We start from the raw sequence: 23,448 nt of genomic DNA on the forward strand, positions 1-23,448 counted from the left end.
TGATAAAGGACTTTGGCAAAGTATCAGGTACAAAATCAACATGCAAAAGACAGTTGCAGTTTTATACAACCATCAGGCAGAGAACCAAATAAAAAGCACAACCCCATTCACAGTAGCCACAAAATAACGAAATACCTTGAAACCTTCCTAACCAGAGAATGACCTTTACAAAGAAAACTGCAAAAATCTGCTCAAAGAAATAAAAGAAAACAAAAACAATAGGAAAATATTCCATTGGATTGGAAGAATCAACATTGTTAAGATGTCCATCCTACCCAAGGCAATCTACAAATTAAACACAATACCTATTAAATACCAGCATCATTCTTTTCAGACCTGGAAACTACAATACGGAAATTCATACGGAAACATAAACAACCACGCACAGCCCAAACAATCCTCAGCAAAGAAACAAAGAGGAGGTACCACACTTCCAGACTTTAAACTTTATGATAAGGCTACAATAATCAAAACAGCCTGGTATTGGAACAAGAACAGGTATATAGACCAATGAAACAAGATAGTGATTCCAGAAGCAAAAAAATCTCAATTTCTCAACCCCACTCATCTTTCACAAAGCCTCCATCAACAACCACTGGGGAGAGGAGAACCTATTCAGTAAATGGTGCTGGGAAAAATGGCTGAAAACATGCATGAGAATGAAACAGGACTCCTGTTTATCACCATACACAAAAATAAACTCTAAATAGATCAAAGACCTAAATGTAAAACCTCAATCTATAAGAATATGAGAAAATGCAGGAGATAGTCCTACAGAAATTGGAATAGGCAACCCAATTCCTGATCAAAACACCAATAGCCCATGCCATAAGAGATAAAATTGACAAGTGGGACCTCATCAAACTGTAAAGCTTCTGCAAAGCTTTAAGGGAGTGGGGAGACAGCCCACAGAATGGGAAAAAATATTTACCAACTGTATATGTGACAGAGGCCTAACATCCAGGATCCATAAGGAACTCAAATGCGCTGAAAGTAAAAAAACGAACAAACAACCCTATTAAAAAATAGGCAAAAGAGATGAATAGACCCAACTAAAAAAAAGACATATGAACAACCAATAGATACATGAAAAGTGCTTAGCCTCACTAATCATCAAAGAAATACAAATCAAAATAACACTGAGATACCAGTTAACTCCAGTTAGGATGGCCATCATTAATAAAACAAAAACCAGATGACAATTTCTAAAAGATCTAAATTTTGACCTTCCACATGACCCAGCAATTCCACTTCTGGGAATATACCCAGAGGAACTCAAATCATTCTGCAAAAAAGATACCTGCACATACATGTTTATTGCAGCACTATTCACAGTAGCAGAAGCATGAAACCAACTGTACTTCACATCGAAAGTGAATTGGATAAAAACAAAATGTGGTACATATACATGATGGGGTCTTAAGCAACCATAAAGAAGGACAAAATTATGAATTTCGCAGCAACTTGGATGGATTTAGAGTCTATCATACTCAGTGATTTATCCCAAAGAACTGAGTACCACAGTTATCACTCATAAGTGGACCCTGAACATTTATCATAATGCTACATGAAAGAGATTGGCAGTAGTGGATTATTGCCAGGGGGTGAGGGGGCACATAACATTAATAAGCATACCTGATCCAGAACCTCCAGTGAGGGACCCAAATTTCACTTGTATGATGACACCTAACCCTGTGTTGTACCCCATATCTTTAAATTTAAAAAAAAGCCAAGTCCTTTTATGGGGGAGAGATATAACATACACACAGTAAAGGACTGATCAAACCTAGCTTGACCAATAATAGGACAACCAGGAATTTTGTGTGTCTGGATATGAGGTAGTCAGATGTGTTTAACACCACTTGTGTAATATCCCTGTCAATAAAGCTTAGTATAATTACAAAGAAACAACCCTAGATTGTGGGACATTCACAATACAACTGGCCTGGGACTGGACCCCTGAAAAATATTAGTGCTATAAACAACAACAGAAAAAATCTCACAAAAATATTGTAGTTCAAAATGGGTTAATTGCTGTGTCAAGCAAAACTCAATAAATAATACTTGATTGAATCCAGGATAGAGGAAAACAGTTATTGAGGACATCTTTTGAACAACAGGGAAATTTAAATGTGAACTGTATATCAAGTAATGTTTAATCAGATTCAATGTCTTGTTTATGATGACAGAACTGTGGTTATGTAGAAAAGAGCTTTCTTTCATTAGAAATAGATGCAAGTCATTTGGAGGGCATGTATCATGGTTTCTGCAACTTACTGTCCAATTTTTATGAAAAATAAATATGGTAGAATCTTAATAATCTGTAAATTTTGGTGCAAACGATGTAAGTAGTCATCGTACTGATGCTTTTCAGTAGTTTTGAAAAAATTAAAAATAAATCGGCTTAGAAAAAGAGAGATAAAACTGAGAGAGAAAAGAAAAATGAACCTGACTGAAGTAAATAATCAAATTTATCAGAAGACATAAAAATAGAACAACGTGTGCCATGTTCAAAGATGGAAAAATTAAATATCATAAAGATAGCAAATATATCCCAATAAATCTTAGTAAAATTTTAGCATGATAATTTTATTAGAATCTAATAAACTGATCCTAATTATTTTAAAAGAGAAATGGAGAGATTTTTTGAGTCTGTAGATAAAGCATTGGTAATCAAGACAGAGTTGTGGCACAGTGGATCAATCCAGATGGCCCAGAAGGAGATCCCTATGGATTTTACATGGGAATTTTCTACATTAGGGTGGCCATTTTATGTTAGTGGGGAGAGATTGGACCCTTAGAAAATACGGAGCCTGTGAAAACTGACTATTCACATGGAAGACAAAAATGAACTTAGATCTGTCTTAGGCTGTATGCAAAGTAGGGCCCAGGTAGATTTATCTTTGTAACAAATATGTGAAAAAGGCAAATATATATAAAAATAAAACAATATAAAAAGCAAAACTTCCTAACTTTTAGAAGAAAATGTTGCAACAACATATCCTTATGGTTTTGGAGTAGGAAAGAATGTCTTAAATGAAAAGTACAAGTCATAAAGAAAACCACTGAAACATTTGAGTGCATCGTTTGGATGGAGATGGAGTGGTGTGCAATAAAGAAAATAAGAAATAGCCAAACACTAGGAATAAATACTTGAAATACCAGAGGGGACCCCAAAACCCCAGCATTTATTTATTAAAAATTATGTATGTATTCTTACATGTTTATATTTGTCACCTTCAAAGTACTCTCCGCTTGATGCAATACACCTATCAGGATGCTTTTCCACTGTTCAAAATAGTTTTTGAATTCAGTAATTTTGATGCCTTTTAGAGCTTCTGTCGTTTTTGTTTGTTTGCTTGCTTGTTTCACCTCTTTCACATTGCCGAACGTTTCCCGGTGAGGAATTTTTTCATCTGTGGAAACAAAAAATGTTGCTCTGGGCAAGGTCCGGTGGATAGAGAGGGTGGGGACATGCTGTTTTGGGGTCAAAAACTGCTGAACGCTCAGCCTGGTGTGGGCAAATGTGCTTGTAAGTCACCCATGATGAAAGAGGCAAACGCGGTGAAAGAATCTCCAAAAAAAAAAAGATTCGCTGAAGCTGAACACAGCCTCTCACAACAATGCTAGCTAGTACACTGGAGCCAGTGTGTTCCTAGAACGCTTACCTAGGGGGGAAGCCTGTACTACAAGTGGCCCGCCCTCCGAAAGATAATTCCATTTTTTCATCTCTGGAGTAGAAATGAGAGGGAGTTTGATGGGTATCTCCTATTGTATCTGTGTTAGAGGCTATACTATGTGAGCCTGCAGGGCCAGTAGGACAAAATATTATATTTGACAATGCCGTATGCTCAAAATTGCAAAATTGCATAATTTAAACATGCGTTGATAATGAGTGAGTTAAAGTAAGTGCGTGATTTCAAGAGTCTGGGAATGGCACATGGTGGAACACGGCAGGTAATTCTTCCAGGTTGATGTTCCCTCCCCAGGTCATGAGAATAATTGATAAATACCCCCAATACTATAGAAACTGTGCACACAGCGGCACTTTCTTGTTCACCTGGAGATAAAGGGTTATCTATTGCTCTGGATTTGCAGTGGGAGAAAGTACGAGAATGCCTCGTACCTCAGAAGGCAATATCTGAGTCACAGCAGTGAACGGTAGGTGCTGTCCATGCTCTATTCCTGACCACCGATCCTTGTTTTGACTGATCCCAGCTCCAGCCAAGGAGAATTGTCGCGAAGTAAAGTTTTATGTTCACCACCACAAACCAATGTGACCTCAAGTTCATCTTCCAGAAACAATGAGCATCCACAGGGTCGAAAGTTTACTGCAAACAAATGTGCTTACTTTGGAGTGAGCCGCAGGGAGCAGTGATGTCTGGCTATCTGTATGACCACTCAGCTTGGACAAGGTCAGCTTTTGTGCCCTGAGCCCGCCTGACAGGTCGCCATGAGTGTGCAGTCAGTGGGCTTCAGTGCCTGGCACTGCCTTAGGGTCTCACCTTTAAATACTGGAGTCTGCTTCACCTCAATTCAGATGGGTAGGGAATTCGGTTCTCCAAACTTCAGTTTCCTTACCTGTAAAAAAGGCAATGGCGGTATCATTTCTCAGGACTTATTGTAAACTTAAGGGAAGATACATGTGAAGAACACAACACAGATCTCTGGTATGTAGTCAGCGCTAAATAATTGCATTGGCCTTGCTACTGGCGTGTTCGGCATAAGACCCCAATTTTCCCAGGGAGAGCTGTGCTGCAGACTCATGACACAGCTTTCTGTCAGACCAGAGCAACAGCTGACCATGGCCTCAGCGATGAAGTCTCCATATATGCACTGGACTTCAGGAGGAGGAGAAAGGACAGGATTCGGGACAGCTGAGTTGAACTTCCCAATTCATTTCTGGGAATGGGAAGGCCTGCTGAGCACATGGCCACTTCCTGGGGTGTCTTACCTTGTCTCTTTCTGAATAGGATACTTGCCTCAGGCTTCAGACCTGGGAATTCACTCACTCATTCAACAAGTTGCTTCATCTTTTATGTGCTAAGCACTCTTCCACCTATTGGAATTAGTGGTGACCAAAGAGAGATGCTTCCTGTATTTTTCAGACTTAGTGCTTAGCAGGGAATATTTGCTGGGGTTTCAGTGGCAAAGTAACAGAGGCTAAGTGGTTCGAGCAACAAATGTTTATTGTCTTATAGTTTTAGAAGACAGAAGTTGGATATCAAGGTGTCAGCAGGGTGGGTTCCTCCTGAAAGCTGTGAAGGAAGGGTTTGTTCTAGCCTCCCTCCTTTGAAAGGGTTTAGTCTTTTTGCCTCAGTATAACCATTAGAAAGCATTTAGACAGTCTATTGCAGAACAAGCAGCAGCCTATCCCTTCCCCTGCTCAGCCAATCTCCATCAGATGCAAGACCAGGACAGCCCAACCTTTCAATTCATGGTTTAACATCATCATCTCTAGTAAACTTTTAGGCTCCTTGTCAAGGCCGAAGATCAAAGATCACCCTCTGGCTGGCCAAAGTCATAAAAGTAACAATAGGACCACCTTTGGTCAAGGAGTTTGTGAGCTGCAAATGTTTGAGTTTGTGAATTATCAATGTCTAACAAGTCTCTTGCAGGAAACCCTCCTCCCAGGGTTAACCCCATCAGCCCTTTGTGACCTCTGTGACACGAATAAACTCCACCATGGCAACAATCATGTGACTAACCCGCCCATCTGCCTGCTGTCCATCACCTGACATCAGTACCTGAGCTTGCCTGCCCCTTTGTGATGACGTGGAGCAGACCACCACCCAATCACCTTAATGATCTTCCCCCAACAAGGGGAATGGTTAAAAGGACTCAACCACAAGCAACCGGCGGCCATTACCTTGCTAGACTCTAGTGTGGCCATGTGCTCGTTGACTATGGCTGTCACCATGCTTCCTGGCTTTGGCTCCCCTCCCATACCACAGGGAGGTGAATCTTCTTTTTCCCTTCTCTCTCTAATTGACTTTTAAGTAAACTTTTCTTTCTTAACCTTTTTTGTGTGTTGTAATTCTTTGCAGTTGCTCGGATCTCTGGGTTACCGGTGTTGCCCCGCCCCTCAACTCTCCAGCACGCCGCCCTCACCCTATCCGGACCCTAACGTCCTTGACTTGCAGATATCTGCCATCCTGTTCATTTGTGTTCTTCGTGGATGTTTGCCTGTGTCCACGTTGCACCTTTTTATAAGGACACTAGTCCTATTGGATTGAGGGCTACCCTAATGATCTCATCTTAACTCGATTGCCTCTCGAAAGGCCCTATTTGTAAATAAGGTCACATTCTGAGGTACTTGGGATTAGGACTTCAGCATATGAATTGGGGGGAGCACAATTCAGCCTATATCAGGAAGAAAGAAGAGTATACACACACATATATATGTATATACATATATACACACACATACATATATATTTCAGAAATCTATCATTTTCTATCTATCACCAACACTGCATAGCCAGAGAGAGTCTTTTTTTTTTTTTTTTTTGAGTTGGAGTCTCACTCTGTCACCCAGACTGGAGTGCAGTGGCCGCTCCCGGCCTGCTGGGCTCTGGCGATCCTTCCGCCTCAGCCTTCCGAGTAGCTGGAACTACAGGCGTGCATTACCACGACCGGCTGATTTTTTGATGTATTGTAGAGATGAGGGCTCGCCAAGTTGCCCAGGCGGGTCTCGAACCCGCGGACTCAGGCAATCCACTCACCTCAGTCTCCCAAGGCGTGAGATTACAGGCTGAGCCATGAAGCCCAGCTAGAGAGGGAGTCTTGACATGTGAGTTTAACAGGCAGCATTGGTTTGGTCACGCTGTTAGGAGATGGCCTTCCTGGGCTAGGGACACCTTTGGAGAGAGCTAAGAGAGAAGGAAGCATTCCAGGCAGAGGGATAGCAAGTACAAGTTTAAAAATACTGGCACATAGAGTGATGTGAAAACTATGGTGGCCCTTGATTTAATTATTGGGTATTTAATGTGGGCTTCTGAGAGTGTCTGGTTTCTTCCCAGGATCTCCAGATAGCACAACACTGGAAGGCTGAATCGGGGTGGAGGATTGATCTTCTCAGCGCACTGACCAGTTCCTGGGCTTTGCATGGCCCAGGCTCCATGGCATGGTTGGAAGGTCCATTTTGATCTGGGAATGGAGGGGTCCCTTGTCCCTTCCTGAGCAGTGGTGTTTGCCCTGTTGCAAGTTTACTACAGATTCAGTTCAAGGCTATATCCTCAGCCATAACAAGAGAATCAGGGAAAAGCCAAATCTGGAAGGAGGAACGTCTTCTTTGCACTCCTTGCAAGTTGTCTTTGAAACCTTCTGCTGTGCCTGCTTTGACTTGGCATGAAGACCCTTCAACACAAGAACTCTAGAAGCAACCACTGCACTGTGTACTCCATTGTTTCCAGGGAGTTCTGGGCAGCCCCGATTTGCTTATGGTTCAGGTGAGATCCTGCAGAGAGTGGCTTGCAGGAAGTTCATCAGGGTTGACTCAAATTCCTGTCAATGAACCATTTGGCAAGTGAGACATCTTCTGTAGGTCTAGGATGATGCTTTCTCTCAGAGGAGTCCCTTTGGTTGACCTGAGTACAAGAGCAAGCCCCATGGAAACCAGCTCAAGGCCAGCAGATCAATATGATAAACCCAGGGATAAGGCTCTACTCTCAGCATCAAGTCCACACTGAATACCGAAAGTAGTCCTAGGCTTTGATTGTGGTACTTTGAGGAGGGGTTTGGTATTTTGTCTGACAAGAAGTGTGGTAGGGGCAGTGGTGAATGGGTCGAAAAAGAAAGTCTTCATCAACCTTGACATGCTAAAGTAGCTAAAAATCTTTTGGTTCAGAGACTTGACATTGAAAACAGCCCATGTTACCAACAACAAACAGGCAGAGAACCAAATAAGATGCATCATCCTGTTCACAATAGCAACAAAAAAATGAAATACCTCAGCATCTTCCTAACCAGAGAAGTGAAAAACCTTTACAACGAAAATTAGGAAACACTGTCCAAATAGATCAAAGATGACCCAAACAAATGGGAAAATATTCCATGCTCATGGATTAGAAGAATTAACATTGTTAAGATGTCCATCCTATCCAAGGTAATTTACAGTGAATGCAATATCCATTAAATTACCAGCATTATTCTTCTCTGAACTAGGAATGACAATACAGAAATTCATATGGAAATATAAATGACCACGAATAGCCCAAACAATCCTCAGCAAAAGAAACAAGGTGGGAGGTATCACACTTCCAGACTTTAAACGTCATGATAAGGTTACACTAATCAAAACAGGCTGATACTGGCATAAGAACAGGCATATAGACCAATGGAACAGGATAGAGATTCTGGAAGCAAAACCTCAATTTCTCAGCCAACTCCTCTTCGACAAAGCCTCCTCTAACAACCATTGGGGAGAGAAGAACTTATTCGGTAAACGGTGCTGGGAAAACTGGCTGACCACATGCAGAAGATTGAAAAAGACCCCTACCTATCACCATACACAATAGTCAACTCTAAATGAATCAATGAACTAAATGTAAATTCTCAAACTATAAGACTTAGAAAATTCAGGAGACGCCCTTGTGGAAATTGGAACTGGAAATCAATTCCTGGTCAAAGCCCCAAATGCCCATGCCATAAGATGTAAGATAGATAAGTAGGACCTCATCACACTGAAAAGCTTCTGCAAAGCAAAAGAAACCATCAGGGGAGTGGGGAGACAGCCCACAGAATGGGAAACAATATTTGTCAACTGTACATCTGACAAAGGCCTAATATCTAGGATTTACAAGGAACTCAAATGTGCTGAAAAGAAAAAAACAAACAGCCCTATTAAAAAGTGGGCAAAAGAGATGAATAGATACTTCTCAGAAAAAGAATTTGCTTTTGTCAAATTCAAAAGCAGCCAACAGATACATGAAAAAATGCTCAGCCTCACTAGTGATCAAAGAAATGCAAATTAAAGCCACACTGAGGTACCACCTGACTCCGGTCAGGATGGCCGTCATCAATAACTCAAAAAACAACAGATGCTGAAGAGGATGCAGGGAAAAGGGAACACTTCTGTACTGCTGGGGTGTGTAAACTAGTACAACCTCTGTAGAAAACACTGTGGCCATTCCTAAAAGATCTAAAAATCAACCTTCCATAAGATCCGTCAATCCCCCTTCTGGGAATATACCCAGAGGAACTCAAATCATTCTATAAAAAAAGATATCTGCACAATCATGTTTATTGCAGTACTATCCACAATAGCAAAAACATGGAACCAGCCATGGTGCCCATCGAAAGTGAACTGGATTTAAAAAATGTGGTGCATATACATGATGGAATATTAGGCAGCCATAAGGAAGAAAAAATTATGACCTTCACAACAAGTTGGATGGATTTAGAGTCTGTAATACTGAGTGATCTATCACAGAAACAAAGAACTGTTTACCGCATGTTCTCACTCATAAGCAGACCCTGAACAATTATCATGATACTATAAGAAAGGAATTGGCAGTAGTTGGACAATGCCAGGGGCATGGGGGAGCACACATCATCAATAAGGTTACCCGATCTCGAACCAGGTGAAGTGGGGACCAAAGTGAGGCCCAAACTTTACCTGGACAGCGACCTTTTGCATACCTCACCCTGAGCTGTATCTTACATCTTTCAAAGAAAAGAAAAGAAGAGCAGCCCCTTTAGTTTTCAAGTAACAGCCCATGATGTCACCAAGGCATTCCGGACATCTTCACGGTGGGGGATTCCCAGACTCTTGCCGTCAGAGGGTCTGAGTTGCACTCCGATTGTGTGGCTTGTTAGTTGCGTTTGTGAGTTGTACGTCATTGGATGTATTCCTCCATCTCTGAGCATCTGTCAACGCTGATGGTGGAATACAAAGATCTGTACTTTGGTTGCTGTGCAGATAGGAAATTAAAGCACCCAGCACTTGTCCTGATACCCAGTAGATGCTCACAGAATTGCCATTGGCATCAACAACGAGATTGTATGAATATCATACTAACATAATATTTCTCTCCTTTGCTTATCCAAATATTGTTTTGGTCAAATTCAAAGCAATGCTGGGACTGAAAACAGACTGTTTGCTAGGATATTGCCAGGTGAATCCTAGAAAACTCCAACGTCTTAAATGGCCTGGCATTTAAAGAGCCCTGACTTATACGACTTTCCTCCCAGAACATGCCAAGGAGACTTTAATACCTCAAGGACTCACAACAGCTTTTCTGGACGACGTAAGGCACTTCCACAGTGCCATTCAGAATTCCACTTAGAAGTGTCCTTTTTTCTAAAAGAAGATTCGTATGCAGGGGCTACTGTGAGCCACATCTGTCACCTTGTCTTACATCCCAAGTGGAGGAAATGGGAAATCCTTTTAAAAAGCTGGTGCTAAAATCTTCTCACAGGCTCCCTCCCCCAGTCTGGCTTGAGGTCCCACGAGTATCTTCCTTCCCTTTTCTGATACCCCTGAAGGCTTTGAAATCAACAACTAAACCACAGACTGCAGTGGAAATAAAATATAGTTCTAATTTTCATATTTATTTGTAAAGATTTAAACATGTTTTCCTGCAGCCCTGCAGCAAGCTCCACTCTGTTCTCTAAAAAACTATTGGAAAATGACATTTTAATTTTTCTCAAAAAAGACTGGATTGTGGATAGCAAAACACGCAGAGAAAGGAGTCATTAAAATGCATATTGTAAAATTGAAATTTAAGTGTCAAGTTTTTATAGCAGTCTGTCAAATGCTTGACAATTAAAATAGCTATTTTTAAAATTTTAATGAGCCACAATAAGGGTGAAATGTGCATGGAGATTGCACATTTTCAAGACTGCACATTTTTAGCATAACAAGTCCATTCTATATCATTACGATAATGTCCCATTTGTAAAATTCACCATCTATTTTTAATTAAATTAGTGCATGTCATTTATTATGGGCATTATATTTATTAATCTTTAATATTTAATTTAAGATGACTTATCTGAGAAAAACACAACTTAGCACAACCCAGTTGACACCCTGGTAGTAATGGCTCTGTCTTTGTAACTGCAGTAAATATGTTTCATCTCTTTATTTTCAGAGCTAAATCTTGAATCAGTTTAAACATATCTTTCCTCTTCTATCACAGGATATAGACAAATACGCTTCCTGATCTTCCAACTTCTGTTGTTCCAAGTCCTGCTCTTCGGGCGATGTTTGAAACAACCATAATCTCTCAGTCTCATAACGTTTACTGATTTGCTAAATTCTTCCAGGACCAGCATCTTGGCTGATGTTAGTAAATACACCCTTTCTCTCCTCTTCTGTTTTTGTGATTTATTGAAGACGCCACACAATTCTGTAACAGCCTGTTGGACTGCACCCTCCTTGTCACCTAATGGTGCCATGGCCTCTGGTCGGCCTGGTTCAGAGAAGGAGATGACCCAGTTAACAGGCTTTTCTGAGCAGTCTGGGGAGGACACACCAGCATCCTTCAAAATCAGTAACGTGTCTGCCCTTCAAATAGTTTAAAGCCCGTCTTATTCCTTAGAAATGTATTTAGAATCCTGATGTGGTTTCATTTAGGTGATAATGATAAGAAAAATCTAGGAGTGGCTAGTAGGGTGGTGTGAGGGGCCATGTTTTCCTCTACTTCTTTATACTTCTGTCTGGTAAAACTGAGGAGGACATGGTGTGTGTGTGTGCATATGGGTATGATCTGAAAGAAATGCAGATGCAGGGGTGTGTCATGCTGGTAATGTGGCTGATTATGGGAGTGTGCCACAGAATGTCTGGGGCAGCCTGGGATCTAGCACCCCATTTTCCTCTGCCAGGGTCTCAGCAGTAATTGAGGCCAACTGTAGCTCTAAAGACAAAGCTTTGTTACCTTCTTATCAGCATCCAATGGGCCCCTCAGTCCAGAAATTCTGCAGCATAAAAGTGACACTTCACAGTACTGTAGAAGGAAATAACACTTGTTCAACGCATCTTGACGGAAGAACAACATAAGCCACGAAGACTGAAAAACCGAAGATCTCATTTTCATGCAAATATTAAAGGGATTCAAAAATAAAACAGGGAGGGCAAGCCGGGAACACCCATGGATCGGGGAGAATTTCTCATGATCTGTTTGATGGCAGGTCAAATTTGAGTCTCCAACCTTCCTGATTTCACTTGGAGTGCTAAGCGCACATTATAATTATTTAAGGTACAGGTAACTTATTTTGTAAATATGATCGTTAAAGCGATTTGCATTTGCTGTACTTAACTCAGCACATTAATGGATTGTTGCATATTCATTTGCTTCCAGGGAAATCGCGCATTTGCAAATGACTATTGTTTTATGAATCTATGAAGGGCTCAGAATTAGAAGAAGCTGAGATTCCATGTTTATCTTCCATTGCGTTTCCTAATTGATAGGAATGTGTATTAGGGAGACAAGAGAGAAGGCGGCTACGCTTTTCAAAGCTCTCTAGTATGAATTGGAAAGCAACTACCACCCATGGTGGAACTGGGACCGCTCTAGACTCCCACGGAATGCAATAACTCATCCTAACAAACAACAGCGTGGCTGGTATTGCTCTTTATTTCTGGCTCTAATTACTGTTTGATCCAATCCATGAGGAGTGATCCATCACAGACGGCAGCGATGGCAAACCCACACGGGGCTTCGAGGTGTTGGCGGCACCTCTTCCGCACAAGCCTGAGGCCTGGAGCAGCCTCATACATCTGGAACCCGGCTTCGACCAGGGAAGGAGCCAACCAGGTCTCTGCGCAGGAAGAGGGCACGGATCCCACACATTTCCACGGAAGGACTAAAAGAACCAAAAATCTCATTTTCATGCAAATATTAAAGGGATTCAAAAGTAAAACAGGGAGGGCAAGCCGGGAACACCCATGGATCAGGGTGAATTTCTCATGATCTGGGGGCCTGCTCAGGTCCTGGGCTGTACAACATTGAGGAGACCGTGACAAACCAAGAGCAGTTGGGACCTGGTGACGGCATCAGAGAGCAGTGGCCATTTCAGGGAGGGCGCACCAGACAAAGTAACCACTACTACCAAAGTCAGAGGAATAGGAATTAGGAAAACAAAACAAATGGGGCCATTTTTTGCAGGAACAAATGGCCCTCCACACGTCAGCAGCCCTTGAGGGTGCCCTGCAAACCAGAGCTCAGTACCATAATTGATGCTCTTCATTATGGCCTTGTCATTAGGGGAAGTTAAATGATGTTCATACTCTGCTTAATTATGTTGTTCTTTGTAGGGGCACATATGCTACACTTTATAAACTTTTCCGTACAAATGACTATATATTGTTTATGTTTCTGCGGCTATCCAGAAACCTCAGCGATCCAGAAACTTGATCTCTATGGCTTACCTCACTCCTCAAAGAGGACACACAAGTGGGACAACTTTAGAGCTTGATTCAAATTCGTTGGTCCCTTAAGATACATCATATACATGTGAAGAAACCACCAAAGGATAACAGGTCAATTTGAGCAAAACCTTCCCTTGAGGGGAGGGAGAACAACAGAATAATTCCCCCCCTTCCCATCTCTGTTGGTTCCAGTAGGGCCAGGCTTCGTGGGCTCCCACTGGCCTCCCTGGAGTCCTCATCCTGCTCCCATGGCAAGAAAGCTTCCAGAAAGCAGAATGTGGTTGCAGGAAGCGTTGACTCCACGGACAGCAGAGCTACGAGAGAATCCCTTTCTTCCCACCGTGAAGTCTGGAGGTTACTGGGTCTTGTAAGCCCCAGTTTTCTCATCTGCAAATGGGGACGATGCTTCTGCCCTCTCTGAGTGACAGATCCGTGTGGAGGATTCTTGTAATGACAGATATACACTGTCTGTGACTGCCGGGACTTTGGCGAGCTCATGGCAAGGAAGGGGGCTTTTCCCCCCTTTCTGTTGTGGCTGGGGACCCAGGTTGCAGGGGGGTGATGGGACACTTGACAGATGGACACTTATGCCATGGACTGCACTCGAGGACAGCTTCTCCTTGGGGCATGGCCACGGGGTGACTGAGCACACATTCTGAAGAGGGCACCAGCTGGCGATGTGGAGTCTGAAGAACTTGGCTGACTCTGCTTCCTAGATGCAATCTTGGGCAACGTCATAGAGAGATTTAAATGCCACCTGATGCCCTTTGGCCTCTTCTTTTTTAGTGGTAAAACCCAGATTTCATTTGGGGTGGCAATGTGCCCAGGTAAAAGGTGATTTTCTGCAGCTAAGTGCTGCCTTATTTGAGCAAACAAAATATAAGCAGAAACGTTCTGAGAGATTCATGGGAAGGCTGATAAAGACGGCTGACCCAGTTGGGAGATGTGTCTGTGTTTTCCCTCTTCTTACAGGTTGGAATGTAGACACAAAGACTGGCACTCAAGCTGCCACGAGGCGAGTATGAGGTGGAAACCAGGTGCTAAGGGTGACAGCAGAAAGATAAAAAGAACTCGGGTGCTGGATGGCTTTGTGAAAATGTCACACTAGCCCTGGACGGCCCCTTTCTGAACTTCGATGAGATTAAAAGTCACCAATGCTACGGATTTTCTTTTCACGACAGCTGAACCCAATCTTGACGAATACAACACATCCCTGGATCTGTGGCCTCTCCTATTTTCTCTTTGTTACCGGAAGTAGTTAGGGAAGGGATTTGCAGGCAGAGGTCTGGATGCTGGAGGTCCCAGCGGGCACGCCCAGCCGTGGTAGCAACAGGGTTGGAGAGTTAGGCAAGAGAGCTCAGGGACACAACAAGTCTGGACAGGAGGCACCTGGGAAGAAGATACTGGGAAGCAGAACAAACAAACAAAAAAATTGAAGGTGGAGAGGTGAGCTTCTGGCAGCTTTCTGAATGGGCTAGGGATGCCCTAGGCGTGTGTGTCCAGGACTTGGGAGGATTCTTCTCACATGCTTAGGACTTGAGCAGGGAGGCAGTTCTGGCTCTTGCGTCCATGTCAAAAAAGCAGATAATTTTTCTTTCCCTTTCCATTTACACAAAGCAGTCACACTTGCACGAGCTCAGTTAAGCCTCAAGCCGCCCTGTTAAAGTGGGACCGAGAGGGGTCAAGTGTTCAGTTCAAGGTCGCAGAGCTCATAAGTAAAGCACGAGGCTTCTGCTCTGAGCCCAGTGCTCTTTCCCGTCTACCCCAGAGGCCTCATTAATTCACGAGGGCTCAGCTCCACAGGGACTTTCCACTGGAGAGAGCCAGCAGGCGCCATGAGAAATCATTTTCCATGAATAAGAAAAGGGGAAGGAATGACTCACCTGACTTCAGACACAAGAAAAGCACACGCTTTCTAAGGTTCCCAAGAACCTTCACCAGAGATGGAGAGTGCCCCGCTATGCTTGAGGCCAGCACGAGCGGATGGGTGGTCCAGGCCTCTTCTTCTTGACACTTGGGACCCTCTGCAAAGATGTCAGCGGATGCCCGGATGCCCTGGGGAACATGCAGTGGCAGGGAGGGCTGGGATGTGGGTAGTGTTCTCACACCAGCCAGGGAACCTGGTGGCAGAAGGGTGCTCCTCTTCTGCTCAGAGAAATTGCAATAGAGGGTCTCCTCGTTGGCACATCAGAGTTTAGGAAGATAACCTGGCTGTCACCAGGTGGTGTTTAAGGGCACAGGTTTGAAGTTCAGTATGCAATGAGGATCCCCCTAGGAGAAGGAAGTAATGAGAGAAGGATTGGGCAACAGCTCAAGTGAAGTTTCTTCAGTCCTCAACCTTGAGGTGTGTTGCACGGGAGACAGGTGTATGGAGCTTGAACCCAAGCTCTGCCTTCATAGACGGGACCTTCCGAATGGGGGTGGTCTGCCAGAAAGCAGCAGCTTGGCCAAGCATGCGCCACCAGAAGGGACAGGCGGGTGCTCTGGGCCTTGAGGGCTGGACACCTGGCCTGGCCTGGGAAAAACTTCTTGGAGGAAGTAGCATTTAAACCGAGACTGGAAGACGGGGGAGTTGACCGGGTGAAGTGGAAATTCAGGGCTCAAGGTCTCATCTACTTCCCTGCCCAGGTCTCCCTGACAAGCTTCAGACCACTCAATCCGGGTGCCGATGGGCAGAACCTCACCCCCTGTTCTTTCCATCATTGGTGGTGGCCCGTCATGCTCCCAGCCTAGGCGGCTTCGATCTGGCCCAACACCTGCTCCCTGGGTGGCCTTGGAGGTGACGTCTTCTGTGCATCTCTGCCTGTACATCTCGAAACAGGGAAAGACAAGCCTAGCTTCATGGGGTTGAAGTGGAGGGTAAGAGGTCTCTGGTCCAGGCGCATAGCTCGAGGAGCTGTTGCTGCGGCTGTCCCCATCACCATTGTTGTCACAAGCAGCATCCTCATCTGTGAGCCTGGTGCCATGCATGTTCTTGCAGAGAGGGCACTTGGCAGCAGGACGTGCCAATATAGATGGCGGTCAACACTGACTCCATTCCTAACTTCGCTTTTTCCAAGAATTTTCCCAAGGAAGGCAGGGAGGGCCTCAAAGAGGAGGAGAACCTGTGTAGAAGAGCCTGACATCGACCTTGCCCCTCTGAGGCCCGGGGGAGTAGGACAGACAGCTCTTGGGTGATTTCATGAGAGCCCCTTCCTCACCGGCGGCTAGGAAATAAAACAGGACATGAAGTTGCCATGTTGTGGCCTAGCAGAAGGTTTGTGGGAAATGGCCCTCAACGCACAGATGGCCATCGGGGTGGTGCCTGGAGTGACGGTTAGCTTGGGTGAGCACTCACATTGGCATTCTAGTGGGTCAAGAAATGAAAATCACCAACAGACACATGAAAAAGTGCTCAGCCTCTCTGATCGTCAGAGAAATGCAAATCAAAACCACACTGAGATACCACCTAACTCCTGTAAGAATGGCCATCATTAATAAAACCAACAACAACAGATGCTGGCGAGGATGTGGAGGAAAAGGAATGTTTCTACACTGCTGGTGGGATTGCAGACTAGCGCAACCTCTTTGGAAGACAGTGTGGCGATTTCTGAAAGAACTAGAAATTGATCTTCCACGTGAACTTCCAAATGGCCCAGCAATTCCCCTATTGGGAATATACCCGGAGGATATATGATTACCCTGATTTGATCATTACACATGGTATACATGTATTGAAATATCACACTATGCCCTATAAATATGTACATACAAATATGTACAATATAAATACCTGGGAAAACTCAAATTATTCTACGCAAAAGATACTTGCACACGTATGTTTGTTGCAGCTCTACTCACAATAGCAAAAATATGGAACCAACCGTGTTGGCCATTGAAGCTAGACTGGATAAAAAAATGTGGTACACACACATAATGGAATACTATGCAGCCATAAAGAACAACAAATATGTGGACTTTGCAGCAACCTGGATGGATTTGGAGTCGATCACACTCAGGGATTTACCACAGAAACAAAGAACAGAGTTCCATATGTTCTCATTCATAAGAGGACCTTGAGCAATTATAATGCTATAAGAAAGTGATTGACAGTAATGAGGGGCTATCAGTGGGGGGGGGGGTGGGATTGGCAGTTGAGGGAAACTGCTAGGGGAGAGAGGGATATACCTCACTAACAGGGGTACCTGCGTGATCAATGTTTGTATACCTAACCCCGAATTGTACTCCACATTTTTATAATAAAAATTTTCCAAAAAATGAAAATCAGAACTTTTTAAAAGACAGATTTGATGGAGGAGAAGGACCCTTTCAGTGGAAATTGAGCATTCAGGGTCTGGAGTCAGGCTGGTGGGGCCAGATCCCAGCGACTGAATGTCTCGGGGTCGATGTCAATCCTAACAATGATAGCAATAGCAACAACGCTAACAGTGCTGCTTGCTGAGAGAATTACAAGTATGATGGATGTACCGTGCTTCGGACAGGGCCTAGCACAGCAGGTCACACATGCTAGTTGGTCACACATGCTAGTTGTTCTCACTGTCTTCGCAGTCAGCATCGCCATCATAAGATGCTCTCAGGTGTGGCATTTCTGAAGGGGAGAGTGGACCATTCAATTCGGAAGACCGAGGTGCAGCCTCGTCTTGGTGATAAATCTTGACATGTCTTTGGTCCCAGGCATGTCCAGGACTCCTGCCTGAGCTCCTGGCCCTGAGACCCACTAGGCACAGGCTGTCCTGCCACTGATTGATTGGATTCCTCCCTATATCTCTTGCTCTCTCTGTTCCTCCCTCTGGGAAAGCTTGTCCTCTTCCGCCTCCATGCCTGGTTAGTTTCCACTCCTCCTCTGTCCCATCTTCTGGGGAGGTCCTTTCCCCCCCACTCTGCTTCCCTTGTCCAGACACATGACATCTCAGACCTGCATGTGGGGACACCTGGATGCCAGGAGTCATCACATTAAAACTGACTGTCCAGGCGGCTTCCTCGAGGGTACTGTGGCTACCCTGGGCCAGGCATGCCTTGGCTTTGCATGCCTGGCCCAGCCCGTGCATGCCTTGGCTTTGCCCAGAGAGCGCTGCCTAACGTCCACACCCCAGCAAGCAGAGCAGATGGGGCAGTGGAAAGTGAATAATTAGCCTCCGCACCGCTGGCTTCAAGCTAACGCTCTGAACCAGGTGGGACATCAACTCATCTCCGGGGGACAGTAAGTGGCAGCAAGGAGACGGGGCTCTGCAGAGGCCGCTTGTCAGACAAGCACGAGGAAGGGCTGAGCTCTTGCAGGGCTGCGGGGGCCCGAGGGGTCATTTTCCTTCGCTACAGGCTGGAGTCACTTCTTCTGGAGCCTGCCACCCTCAAAAACCAGTCCCTGGGGCTTAGGGGCCTACCTCGGGCCTAAAGCCTTGTTGTTTCGCTTTGCTACAAAATCTGCGATTTCTGGGTCTATTTGTGTCTATGATGCAGAAAGACAGTCCCGCCAGCTTCCAGGGCATGGGACTGCAGCTTAGAAATGGAAATGTCCCCTTCTTATCCAATAGCCACCAGCCCAAGAGCTCCCTAAGGGGGAAGCTGGAGCAGGAGGCTCCAAGACACAGAGCCTTACAAAGCACAAAAAAGCGTGTTCTCGGTGTCTTGGATACTTAGTAAAAGCAGAAATGCCGCTGGCATGGTTTTGAGTGGACTGACGGCCATGGACAGAGGCACACAGCCCCTCTGGCCAGAGTGTCAAAAGGGAAAGCCACATGAACCTCCCTCTCTGCCAGGCCAGGTCTGTCCCCTGCAACCGCTTCACTCAGGCACGCCATCCCGTGACCTGCGGGGACAACGGCTGGGCTGCGTGGGGAGCCCGACCTTGTCTTGCTCTCCTTTCCCTGCTGTTTTTCCCCTCTCTCTGCTCCCACAGTCTTCCAAGTCATTTGTGCAAACATGCTTGTGTGCCCGTGCCCATGTGTGTGGGTGTGTGTGCAGGTGTGTAATCAATGAAAAACTCAAACGACCCAAATAAAACGAAACAGAGGGTCTATTCTTCAAAATATGGTTCTGATCGTACATTGGGTGGCTCTGCTCTGTCAGCTTCTTTCTTCCCTGGGATCCGGCTCACATGAGTCTGTGTCAGATTTTCCCGGCAATTTGGCGGAGTTATTAATGCATTAATTGAGATAAACACCCTGTCGTGCTGACGCATTTGGGAGGCTTATTAGGAACGGGAAAGAGTGTGCACTGCTCCATGGCTCTTACCCCAAAGTGAGCTGAGCACTTCTTCCTTATGGAGAGGACGGAGGAAAGTTGATTAAATTATCCAAAGCCCTCTTCAAAGAACCAGACGCTTTCAGTCAGAGGCAAGGATGCTGGGCGGGCAGGTGCGTAAAAGCAACATGGAACAGGAGGATATCAGCCGATTCAAAGTGGTATAGACTTTGGCAGCTTTTAATGACTGGAACGGACCGGAACCCCCATTGTTCAGCTGGACAAAGTGACCAATTAACTATGTAGGGTCTGGAGATGAGGCCACCGCACTTGGCTGGCATTGCTGTTATCTTAGGACTCAGCTCCCAGTTAATGTGTCCAAATATTGCGAGATCTATACACATGTGAGATTCATTGCGGGATAAAACAATATTTGATGCTTTTGGAGGCTGAGAAAATATGAACAGCGGGAGCTCTGTGATTTTAAAATTTCATTATAGAGGTTTCAGCTTTCTTTTCTCTCCTCCTAATCTTCTCTCCTTCTGCTGTGAAAAGCTGCACAAAATAATAATTAGGCCGAATGTACGAGCGTGGGGACCAGGCTACACAAAGCAGGCAGGAGGGAGCCAGGGGGTCGGCGAGAGGTGGAGACTTCAGCAGACTGTGGGGCGTTCTACAGGGCAGGCCTGGGTATGGGTGGTTTAGGGATGGAACCAGTCTCATTCTCTCCCGTGGCCACAAGACAATTCTGCAGTCACCTCAGGGACACGCCTGCCCCTTCTTGAGAAGCCTTTCTAGGAAAAGGGCTTGTGAGCTTGAGAGCAGAGGGTCCTGTGCTCTTGGCCGACTCAGACGCCCAGGATCATGGGAAGAAGCCCTAGTCTCGCGTTCAGATGCTTAGGAAGCTGGGACTTGGGAAACTCAAGGCCTCTAAATGCAAACCAGAAAACCTAGAGATGGCACGGGCCTGTCCTGTCCCCTGGTACCCTGCCCTGTCAGAGGGAGACTGCTGCCTGCAATATAATTCCGAGTTCATTTCCTGTGGCCATGACTGAAACACATGGCCACGGCCCCGGGGAATTCATCTGACCCTCTCAAAGCAGGGCTGGAGCCTGTCCGCTGCAGGCAGTCTTGGTAGAGGAGAAGGGAGGCGATTGTCACAACCGAAGGAACATGCCTGGTCTCTGTGTGGGCTGCCCACCTTCCTCCTCTCCCTTCCCCTCCTCTGGACCTCTCCTCTTCCCCGTCTTCCCCCCTTCCCTCCTCATTAGAACCTGCTTGCGCTGACTTAGTATCATCGAACGGGCATCTGCCCGAAGACGCCAGGCCCAGCTGGATAAAATCAAACCTTCCTCTGCGGTGATACATCGGTGATTTTAAAAGGGGTTCTTCTTTATTAATTAACAAAGAATGCACAGATAATTGTGTGGTTGTGGAGGGGAGGGGAAGAGGTGAGTGGGTGTTGGTGGACCCAGCGACTGGGGGCAACTCTAGTGGCTTCTGCGGCCGGAGCCAGCTGTTGGCGAGGATTTTGTCCGTTATGTGCGGTAAATCTCATTAACACGGTGCATCCCCCTCCTTCTCGGGGGGTACTTGCCACTAGATTAGCCACACTCCTTGGTAATTGTACTTACTGCTATGTTTACACAGCAAGGTTCATTTGAGGATCTGGTCCCAGATTGCTGTGGAAGTCTTGTTCAATGTCAAGTCGCAGTCATTGATTCGTAGAGGAACTGTCCAGACTGATTCTGGCCTGCCGTGGCGACAGCAGATAAAGCCATACAAGATTTAGAAGTGGGCTGCTTTGCTTCTGCTTCTTGGTAAGTAGGGTCGACCTACCTTAGATGTGTCTCAATTCCTAATAAAACCGATCTTGTCAAAACACAGAGTAGGGCCAAAAAATAACATTGACCATTGCCTTGCGAGACTCTGGTGTGCCATGTACTCTATGAGGTATGGCTGTCGCCAGGCTTCTTGGCTTTGGCCCCCTCCTGTACCTCGGGGAGGTGAATCTTCTCTCTCCCTTCTCTTTCTCTCTCTAATTTACTTTTAAATAGACTTTTCTTTCTTTGCACAAAAAATAACAACATCGGTGTCAATCTCACCGCATAACCTAGAGAGGGCAAGAAATATGCCTTCAGTGTGGTCAGTCTCCCATCATGGGCCTCTTCCTCCAAGATGGGACAGTCGGGAGACATGAGGACTTGGGCGTCACATGCAATCAATTCTGAAGGGAATTCTCTCTGAGTCACTTAGCGTCATCATGACACTGTCTCCCAGGGCTCTTCCTTGGCTAAGCTCTCCCACTGTTGGTGTCTGCACTCCTAGAATGTAAGCACCAAGGAGAAGCAGTCTTTCGTCTCCACTGTGTGCCTGGTCCCATGCGCACAGACCCATGGGAACCTGTCCACTGACCTCTCAAGGACATTCGCACAGCTACTATGTGCTGAGAGGCTGGTGAAGTCTGTGTCAAGAGTTTAAATGAAAACTAGATGTGTGCGTATTGTAATCACATTGGAAGGTACTACTAAAGGGCTGGTAAAAGACTCTTTAACAAAGTCATTGCCAGTGATAAAATGGCTATGCGAACGCTAACATTTCTACGGCAAGCCCGTGTCTATTACCAGCAGGGACCCTCACGAGGAAACTGCAAAGTCTTTCTAAGTATTCTACCAGTTTCTCAGATGAGGACAGTTATATTCAAGAGGTTAAGTCCAGGCCCCAGGGCCACAGAGCTAGGAGGCGGTGGGGCTGTCTTCCGAGCAACACATGTCCATTTGAACTTCAAATCTCCCCAAGGCTCTGTGCTCAGTGCCCAGAGGAATGCTGAATTTAAAATGCCACTCGTTTCCTCACTGCCCTGCTTCCCCCTCTCAGACGGGCTTCCACAGTCCCCGTGATTGGACTGATGAGGGCTCATGACTTGACATGACATCCACACGAAGGATGGGTTTATTCGCAGCCCCTTCCGCCCTGGGGCATCCGTCTGGGAGCTAGATCTCTGTGAAGCCTGGTGTCTCTGACAGAGAGGTCTGCAGTCAGGACAGACGTGGTGTGCTGCTTCCTGGTCTCCAAGGACGAGGCCTCCACAGGGAGTCCAGGCCATAGGTCTGAATTTCTCCCCTCGGTGGACGTCCTAGCCTAGATCCAATTCTGGCTTCTGGGGCCAGTAGAGACCCTGGGAGCCTCCCATTCCTCCCTGGTCCTTCTGTGGAAGCGCTTTTTTGACTTTTCTCCTGCAGACCTGCCTCCAGCTTTGATCCTCAAAGAGGAAGACAGCTCACATCCTCGACTCCCACCGGTCCCAGCCTGCAGAACGGCTATTGCTGATTTAAGCGCAATGGACGTCTCCCTCTCCAACCTATACTGCAAACTGCATGCGACAAGAAAGTTCTTTGTTTTGCCCAATATTTACTATTTAGTTATCCTCATGGATGATTGGAGCTTTGGGCCCTAATTTACTTTTCTTCCTGGCTTCTCTAGACAGAACAAACAAACTTGAGCTGAAAAAAAACTTTTACTTTTAGTTGGCAATGACATGTCCCGTCTGTTCCAGGTGTTGGACTGTGAGCTTCTCAAGGTGAGGGGCTGAGACTGGTCAGATTTGTCATCTCTGCTGGAAGCATAGCTGGATTGGAGGCCTGGATTCCAGTCCAGGCTCCAGCACCATCTGCTGTGTGACCCAGAGCACGTAATAGAAGGATCATCCATGGCAAAAAGAACATTCCAAATGCTCAGTTCCAGCCCTCACAAAATTCCCAAGAATGGCCTTTACGCCAGCGCAGCCAGTGGGCCAACCCCATTCAAGAAAGGGAAGTGGCCGGGCTCGGTGGCTCAGCCTGTCATCCCGCGCCTTTGGGAGGCTGAGGTGAGTGGATTGCCTGAGCCCGCGG

This window comes from Carlito syrichta, unplaced genomic scaffold, assembly GCF_000164805.1.
Source record: "Carlito syrichta isolate Samal-C Ts95f unplaced genomic scaffold, Tarsius_syrichta-2.0.1 Scaffold308151, whole genome shotgun sequence".
NCBI lineage: Eukaryota > Metazoa > Chordata > Mammalia > Primates > Tarsiidae > Carlito > Carlito syrichta.